Source organism: Nipponia nippon, unplaced genomic scaffold, assembly GCF_047370975.1.
Source record: "Nipponia nippon isolate SJK-2023a ecotype South Korea unplaced genomic scaffold, ASM4737097v1 scaffold_11, whole genome shotgun sequence".
Taxonomy (NCBI): domain Eukaryota; kingdom Metazoa; phylum Chordata; class Aves; order Pelecaniformes; family Threskiornithidae; genus Nipponia; species Nipponia nippon.
Window position 1 is genome coordinate 17,710,250 of NW_028262302.1, and position 7,739 is coordinate 17,717,988.

Below are 7,739 nucleotides of genomic sequence, written 5' to 3' on the forward strand. Positions count from 1 at the left end.
ATGAAGTCCTTCGGGTGTCTTTTACAAGTATATAAAGAAAGACTAAAATTGGGGTATGGATACGGTGGTGGGTTACCACGAAGAGAAGCAGGTGAGAACACTTTCATCGTTGCCCGAAAAATGTGCCTTATCACAAAGTTAGACCCTAATTTGCTTCTTTACAGCCATATGGACAACTCTACTAAACCACTGGGCAATGCCCATGTTTAAATGGGGTGAAAACATGACTTAATGACCTGGAGGTGATACTAAGATTAGGATGCCAATGCAGGCTCATACTTTGCCCTTTCAAAAAAAAACAAAAAAAACAGGAGCAAATGAAATGTCTGGCTGAGAAAAGCCTTGAATTTAAGCAATTCCGTTCAAATTTTTCATGTGATTCTTCAGCTTTACAGGAGGCCAAGCTGGAACCTCAGTTCTAAGCATCCACAGCCTCGGGGGCATTTGAAATGAGAAGCCAAATTCTGCACTTGGAGCCCTTTTGAATATCAGTGCCTTTTTTGTTCTTGTTGTTTTGGGGTTTTTTTGTTGCAGTGTTTGCTCATACAGGCTGGATATGTAATCCTATTCATTTATCTATCAGTCTCTCATCTACCACCAGGGACATTCAGGGCTCTGTTAAATTTAATAGTTGGTGAGAAATAAAGACATTATGGGCTACTTTAAGTGAACTGTGGCTACTGCCTGCCATATTAACTGCTTTTGGATTCCCTCGTCCTTCCATGCGGACGCTACTCAAGTAGGCTCTGCGCTGAGTCCAAAGACTGGCTATTCACGTGCTTCAGGAGGAGATGTGCGGATATGTCTGGGGAGAAAAAAGGTTTTGAGAAGGAAACTTTAGGTCCAACAATAGGACATTTTTGGCTGCCACCTCTCAGTTGTGCTCAGCACCAGCTGTTCCCAATGTTTACACCTGATTTTGGAGAGGTCCCTGCACTCAGCCCATAGATCTAGGTATCTGGACACTGATTTGGTACCTGACGGGGCTAAGCCCCACCAGGCAGCTCCTGCTATCACACCCCGCCAGTGGAGACACCCGGCCAGGGCAAGCACATTCTGCAAGCGGTCATCCCACTTTGGGAAACAGCTGTTTAAAGGAAGTTCCCCTGGAGCTCAACATGCATCCAAAAGGGAACTGCTTTGGATAATTTAAGAAACCAGAAATTCACTGGGACTGTGCATATAGTCATAAGGAGCAAATTACATGTCAAGAATCACAGATACAAACATTACCTGGTGAGAGCGCCTTCCTCTACTTCCCTGGGAGACGTACCTCTGCCCTCTTTAATTTCTTTGGCTCTGAGGAAGAAGAACAAGTTGACAAAGTACATTCTGATCTGCAAACCAACAAGAAAGAGTCAAAGGACATAACATAGCTCTTTCCCATATGCTCCTTTCCTCTCTAGCAGCTGCCCAAATCATGCAGAGATGACATGGCTTTCAGTGGGACTCCCATACGCACCCTGGTGCATATTCCCAAGTGAGATGGGGTGAAAATGGAAGATTTCCTTTGCCATGTGAATAGGTAGGTAGACCAAGCACCAGAGCAGGTACAGGACAGCAGATACACAAGGGTACTTCTGTCAGGGCAGGGAGAAACCCCAGGCCAGACAGTGCCTCTTGAGTGTGGAGCTTTTCACGGTCACGACCACAGGCAGCTCCTTGCTCCAGTGACGTAGCAAAGCCCCAAAGCCTTCTGAGATGCATCTCCACTCCCAGCAGCATCTGTCTCTGTCAGGCCAGACCTGATTCAACATCTCAGTTACCCACCCTGCCCTTTGCCCTTCACTTCAGTTAAAAAACAGCAAAGCACTCTTTATCGTGCCTTCCTGCGGGTGGCTAGGAGCCCCTTGAGGCATGGTGACCCGCTCTCACCCTGGCAGCTTGCACCATCATGCCTACACAGTATTTACAGCTCTCCTGTGCCAGCCCCACTGCCAGCTGTGAGACTGCCAACATACTTCCTTTCTATTGCCTGTGGAGAGCCACGAGACGAGAAGGCTTCTGCCTGTGTGCTGAACCGGTGTTGGCTTATGAAGCGTATTTAACATCCAAAGGCCAGCTGTGCTCCGTTCCATCCCTGAAATCTCAAGCCGGTGAATAAAATGAATGAAATGTAAGCGCTGCTTTATTAGCTTCTTTTATGTAGTCACCTCAGGCTGCACAGGTGTGCTAGGAGCTGATGGGATGTTAGATGTATGCGCTCGGTACGTGGTTAAATGATGCGGAGGCATTTCAACTCGGAATCACACGACGAGGGAGAGAAGAGCTCCCCAGTTCATTTGCCTGTTCAGAGAGACTGTTGACCCAGGCCTTTAGGAGGTATAAGGCTGAAATACTGACTGTATGTGGCTGTCAAAAATACTCTCTCCTTAGCCCTGGCTAAATTCCAGAGTGGGTAAATATATTTTATAAATTCACATTCTTTCTGTATGTTCCAAAAGAATATAGCATCTTCTTCTTCCTGTGTTAAAGTACTGGCAGTTCCGCCTGAAACACCTGTGCCCTCCTGTCCCAGGGATGCCTGCAGCTTTTCTGTGCAGCTTCGCTGTTTGGAAAGACCTTCCAAATACCTTAGCAGGTTTCCACATTATCTTTGGTTAGGAAAGGTGTTTCTGCCATGTTATAAATCCTAACCCCAAGAATCCTGGAGGAGAATTTTGTGTTGTTAGATGACACTGCTAAGGGATGGAAGTGACAGTTTTTCCGTATGCTGTTTTTCCCCCCCTATCCTGTGCCATTAAACTGAAGATCCAACTTTTTGTCATTCTCCCCAGAAACATGCACAGCTGCAGTCATCTCCACAGCTTCAGAAAGTGCCTTCTTGCTTGATGAGGAAAGCTCAGATTCCCTAGGACCCCCTTGAAAATTTGTCTCCACTTGCCCAACAAATTTACTTTTCGTGATACCTCCTGCATTTATTGACTGTGAAAGAAAAGAAACCAAGATTTTAGAAGGAAAGTACATTAAAAGTTGATGTTTTTTCCCCAGCCTCATGAGGGTTCACTGCAAAATGTTTTGAATCATGCCCATTGCTTTAATATATTGAGCCTTCCTCAAGAAATCTGGCAAGACCTTCTGGTGATTTACAGCCCTCGTTTGTAGATGTCTAAACTCTGGACTGTTAGACTAAGGAATAGCTGTACAACCTTGCGTCTTAGAGCTTCCATGCTTACAGCCTTCACCAGTGACTGAGCTTGGCACAACATCTGATGAGCGTAGTCATACGAAGCCTGTGTGGAGGAGAGGCCCAGGAGCCCAGGGTGGCCACAGGTCTCAGCTGGGCCAGTTCAGAAACAGATGCTGCCTAGGAGAGTGCAGTGACATGTCTAAAAATTACAAGTCCCAACTTTGCTTTCCTTGTTCTCATCTCCAAGGGTAATTCTGATACCAGGACAAATTCCTTCCCCTGGTGAAGAAAAGAAATTTTAAATACCTCTCAAGTTCATGCATTGTGCCTTCCTACCAACCTCCTATTGCTGTTCACCCGGGGAAAAAAAATAAAAATTCTACTTTCTCTACTAAGAATGGAAAATGGTTGGTCTTTAATCGACCCCAGAGGCAGCTGCTTTCCAAACACAGCAGTCACTGCCACATCTAGCTGCAAACTGTTCATCCTGAACTTCAGTGCTCAGTGCACTTTGGGTACTCAGGGTCCTGTCGTTGAGGAGCAGGAGTGAGAACTGTGACAAAGCTTTGCACAAACTCTCTGTCCCAGCTCCAGACTGACAGAAGTTTCATCAGGAGAAAGCTCTTTGCCCCAATGTGTTTGCAGATAGGGGTGGGACGTAACACGGACAGTTTCATTTGCATAGACTTTCAGTGCAGAATTCATTTGGTGACACTTTAGGAATTGCTATGAATAAATGCTAATTCAGAATTGTCAAAGTAGTAAAACTGGAAAATGCAGAGACATTGCATAGTGCAGCAGGAAATTTTTTTAAGTGTTCAATTGCTTATTCTGTTCCTTGAGAAAGTCTTTTACTGAAAGGGAGGTTGACTTACATGTGATTGAATAAGCCTGGGTGATATATATATCTCTCTGTGTGTATACTATAAATAAACACCTCAAAGATTAATATGTGTTTCTTTTTCCAGAAGATATTCCACAGTTGATGTCTCTTTTCACAGATCCCACCTACACCATAGTGTCACTCACTTATTTACCTCCATTTGGAATGAACGTGTCTTTGGAATATCTTCAAACGTAACTTATACAGAAGGTTGTCCAGCAGAGACAGACTGAATGTTAATTGTAATAATTTGGGTTTGATGACTACAACTCAATTAGTATGTTAAATGCCGTGGAAGGTGGAAAGGAATTCCATACTCCCAAGCACAAAGTACTTCACTAGAATTGGCTTGAACCTACATGGTGCAGCGTTGGTGTTAGAAGTGTGTTGAGTCAAATTTAATTCTTATCTTTGAAATCCAGAGAAATTCTGGCTTTACCCACTCTTACTTTCCATGGAAGTAAGCAAAAGTGCATTAAGGTTCTGACTAACATCTCTCATGGGCAGTTTGTTCTAGAATAAATTGAGTCTGCTGTATTGCTTTTTAACTCAAGGATCTCTTCCTTCATAATGCTGGTAAGAGGACAGCAAAGAGGTGCATGGTGCCCGGGCAGCAGAGGACCATCTTGATCTTGATGGTCTTGGCTCTGTCTTCCATGACTGAGCAAGAGCTCAGCCCCTCCTCAGTCCAGTTTCAGTCTTACAAAAGCAAGCCAGGGAGCCCAAGGCTCAGAGTTGCCAGCCAGTCTTTATCTAGGAGGTAGAAACAATAGTCTGGATTTTTTGGGGAGCAGTAATTTGAGAAAGTAGCTGAGGCTTGACATTTCCCTTGATGTAGAAAGTCAAAGATCATGGAGGACTTGATGTATTTTTGATAATCTGTGCACTGCTGTGGAGTTTCATACCAACTGCTTTGTCTTGACTGGGCTTTTAACTAGACACAAGCTGTATATTATAAATTGATTTGTCAAAGGACATGGGGGAGACTGTAAACATCAGGAGTGGTAACCCTGGACCAACAAACATACATGCAGTTCTCTAGCTTTGCCTGGAGTTTCACAGTCCTCTGGGTGGGCAAAGTGATCTGCTTACCAATGACCCCAAACAGATTGTGAAAAGACACAATAGGACTGAAATGCTTTATGCACACGGGAAATAATTAAGACATTAAAAAATTGTTCTCTACATGTTATGTGAGAATGATTCCTCCCCCTCACTTTCCAGTGCACCGGAGAGATAGTAGCTGTAAGAGAAAGCCAATGTTTTTTTGTTGTTGTTTGTGTTTCCTTTCAAATTGCAGCCTGAAATGTTTCTTTAATTAAATCCAAAGGAAAGAAGTTGCATTATTGATTTCCCCAGAGATGTTTCTGGTTGATACAAAGGCGGTATAAGCCTTCTCACCTCTTCAGAGGCTAACTTCAGGCACCTTCTCTGTGTCATCTTCTTACATTGCTGGACACAGACACAAGCTATGAAGTAGATATCAAAAAGTTGTGGAGCTCTAAGTGTTCTGGCAAATAGCAACACAAACCGCTGGCCTAAACAAACCTTAAATCCAAGCAAATGTACCAGTGCAGTACTGAAACTTTTAGCACTTTCCTGCCTGCCCCGTCTTTTGCCACCTGCTTTGTCTGTCCCTGAGGGCATCGCCACTCCTTGCCTGGCATTCTGTAACTGTCTTTTAATTATTGTTTTCTGAATCTCTCTCCTGATCCTGACCAGTACTGGAGGGGCAGAGTTGTAAACCGAGTGAGTCTCAGTGCCAGAAAATCACCTGAGAAACAACTGTTCTTACAGGGCTTCTGACAGGATAAAAAGCAGAAAAAGTAGATATTTTCAGATTAATTTTGCAGTCCCTGTTGTTGCAGGCGAAAGCTACTTGGACAGCCCACATAGCCATCTGCGTTTCAGAGTGCTTACCTGAACTGTCTTTTTTTATTATTTTATTTCAGGTTTATCATTAGCTTTGAACAGAACCTTGTCAGGTCTAGGCAGGGAAGGCAAGGACATAGCTGTTGGCCGAGCCTGTCTCCCGCCACCTTCAACAGAAGGGATGAACCTGTCAGGGGCTGATTTGCCTCAAGGTATCCTGTGGCAGTTATTTGTTAGTCCTGTTGCCATTGACCCACTGGCAGTGACTCCGGCTCCTGGTTATGGTCATACAGAAATTATAAATTAGGCACTGGAAATCCAGAGACAATGATTATTTTGCAAAGAGCCAGCTTTCTGAGTATGTGTTTCCACACACGCTTGTGATTTTGCGGTGAAGGATTTTTCTGCCCGTCATTCCTACAGACGATGAACCCCAGTTGTCGATGAATCTCTCAAAGATCTGAAACTAATCTTTCAGAGACCTGCTCTGGGGCCTCCTGTATTAGAAGAGAATTTACAAAGGAATACGTTAGAAGATCTTACAGCCAGAAATGACTTGCAAGGAATCATGCTTTAAAAGCAAAACTATTGTTTAATGGTGCCAAAATTCATTCATTCTTGCAAAGCCTCAGATTTTCTTGCTGCAGCACATTCATTCTTAAATGTCAGACTCCATGCACACAGCCCAATTTGGTATTTATATGATGAACGCTGCAAACCAATGCTCCTTAATATAGTTGCAGCCTTGTGATGGGATTATTTCCCTTGTGAAAAAGCAGGATATTAAGTCCATTAAAAGATATGTGAAGTATGGCAGGTGCACAGCAATTTTGCGAGACGGAGGGAAAAAATGATACCTTGATATGCTGAGTTGAGGCCTTTTCTAATTTTTCACAGTTTACATTTCTGAGCTATCTGGTAAAAATCCTCTTTGGTTAGCACCACTGGAGCAAATTCAACTCTCAGCAATGTGGGTGTAGATCTGGAGTAATTCCATTCTGAACAACAGAGCTACTTCAGGCGTACTCTAGACCCACTGTTACACAGGTGACACAATGGAAAAAGACTAAGAGAGGAATCCAGCTCATGAAATGATGATTACCAATGGCTTGAGCATCGCTTGTGTTTATCCCCAGGGAAATTACAACTGGTGAGGCGAGGGACCCATCCTCTGAGAGGAAAGCGCCTTATTTCAGACTCGTTTTGTAAGAAACAATTTGAAACAGAGACCTTGCTCAGAGCCATACAACTCTGCGTCTCATGCGGGTTTGTGTCACTGGTCCCAGTCTGCCTGGTGGGGAACTGGGGCACAGAGACAGAAATTGCTGCAGGGCACTGGGAAGCCACAAGCAGAGGGAGGACCAGAGTCTGGTTTGGAGGGTGAGGCAGGTGCATCAGCTGTATTGGAAGGAAGCACTGAGGTGAAGGTAGGTGTGTAGAAAACAACCAGTTGGGCTTTTGCATATGGTTGGACAAAATGTTTGCAGGACAGGAAGAGTGTATGTGTGTGGGGATCAAGAAATGATTGTTTCATGCCAAGTTTCAGGCTGCCATTCAGCCAAGTTTCCATTCTTCTTCCACCCCCCTCCCAAAACAGTCAGATTAACAACAGGGTGATGCAACTTCCCACTTGCCAGGGCCGGATTCTGCAGGCCCGTCCATCGAGGCAGCCACTGGCTTCCACAGGGGCCGTAGAGGCAGCGTGAGTGTGTTTTAGGAAGGGGAGGAGAGATGCTCATCTGGAAGGGGGCCAAGGCCAGACGCCCGATGGCAGGTGTCCCCTCCGCCCCACCTTCCCCATTCCTTCCCTTCCCTTGCTGTGGACCTGCTTGTCAGTCAAGCTGTGATTTTGCC